Below are 2,055 nucleotides of genomic sequence, written 5' to 3' on the forward strand. Positions count from 1 at the left end.
CCCTATTAAATACAATCCATAAATGTGTAAATCCTGATAGTTATTGGTTACAACGTTTTCCAATTCTTTGTCTATATCATTTACGATTTCGTCTAATTTTTGGGCGGATCGGTGTAAATTTTTTAATTCCGGCAATTGAAAGTTAATTTTTTTTAAATTTGTTTTTGAATTCTTTATTTTGTTTATTTTTAAACCTAATTCGGAAACATTAAATAGGGATATGTCTGGATTTATGCTGATCGATATATTTATATTTTTGATTTCCTCTCCCAATGACTTAAGTATCACTGTTGGTGTATATAACGAACATGAATTTGGTAACTTAATAGTCCCTGTTCCTTTTAAAATATGAAATGTTGTTGACGTAGAACAAACTAAGGTGGTTTGTATTTCCGTAGCTACCCAATATAAAAATGTGTTTTTTGTTTTAAGTTTTTCAAAGTAAGCATTATTATGATAGATATGGTGCACAGTACATTGTTCCGGAAGTACAGTATTATTCGTCAATTTAAGAAGCTGTATTTCGCACAGCGGGTATGATCCTAAATAAACCGGCATATCTAAAGCACAATATTTTATAGTAATCCCTAGGATGCATTTATTGTATTCAATATCAGAATATGATATAAAATGTTGATTATCAGATGAAATTGCTAGATAAGGATTATTGGGTTGGATAAACATAAATTGTAAATGTGTTAGCTCTATTGGCATAGGCCATATCTGAAATAAAGTATAAACCTCGGGAGTACATACAGGAAATTTTATATTAAATATTAATTGAAAATTCGAAAATTTTGTAGTCACTTTTGTAAGTTTCATAAAACCTTCCAGTGATGAATTATTGTCAATATTTATTGGTAGAACTTGATTTACGGGTAATTCTCGCTGTATATTTTCCAAAATTGTTGTTAACTGAATACTATTAAGTTCTAGAGGGTGTAGTGTATTTTGGTGTGCTAGTAGCAAAGCATGTAATAATTCTTCTATTTCAAGGGAAAAACTTGTCAAAATAAAATTAAAATTTGTTAAGTAATTAATTAATTGCTGATTTACTTGAAGTTCTATTAGGTCATTTTTTCTAATATTAATTTTATCAACCAAGTCGTTATATTCTCGTTGTAGTTTTATGAAATTTTGTGACATTGTTGATGATACATTCGATATCTGATTCAATGACGATTGAACTAATTTTACTTGTGACTTCATAGTAACTAAAGTTTTTTTGTTATTATTTTTATTCGTATTTAATTCTTGTTGTATTTGTTGATAGTCGTTGTCTCAAAACAACTCCGAAAGCCCAGTTTTCAAATTCCCCTATTGCATTTATTAAACCCCTCTTTATTCTAACCCCATCCTGTAAAGACATAAGTGTTGTATAACGCTTCAATAGTTCCGTCTTAGTTATTTTTAACGTTGAATTAAAATTACTGCAAATATTTGAAACATTATGTTTGTTGACTGAACACAATCTATCATTGTAGTTCGTTAAATTATTTATTTCATTAAATTTCTCGACGAAAACGGAAATATTTACATGTGTTAGTAAGTTAAATTCACTCGAATATACTCTCATTTTATAAATTGGTTCATAATAAATACCCGATCCACGTCCTTGGTAGTTGTCAATAATTGTCTCTTCTGTTTGCAATGTGTCAGGTATTATTACGCTTAATGCTACAATAACTGGAACTATTGCGAACATTCTACAACTTATTAAATTATATAAATTAAAACAAAATGATTAATTATAATATAGTAAAAAGATAGCAGATTAAATATTATATATGTTAAAGATTAAATTATAATTTAAAAACTATAACACATTGTTCATTGACTGTTGTAGTAACGCTCTGGTGTGCTATAATGCCATTCGCCATAATATCTATATATTATATATATAATATGTCCTCACTATAATATTATAATATGTGCCCATGAACAAAATTTTGCTGTATTAGTATTTTCGTTGTTTACCCGTTGACCTATTTATTCAGCTAAAAAATGCCAAACTGTTAAAAATGAAGTTGTATACATATACACTATTATATTAAA

This window comes from Acyrthosiphon pisum, chromosome X (genome assembly GCF_005508785.2).
Source record: "Acyrthosiphon pisum isolate AL4f chromosome X, pea_aphid_22Mar2018_4r6ur, whole genome shotgun sequence".
Classification (NCBI taxonomy): domain Eukaryota; kingdom Metazoa; phylum Arthropoda; class Insecta; order Hemiptera; family Aphididae; genus Acyrthosiphon; species Acyrthosiphon pisum.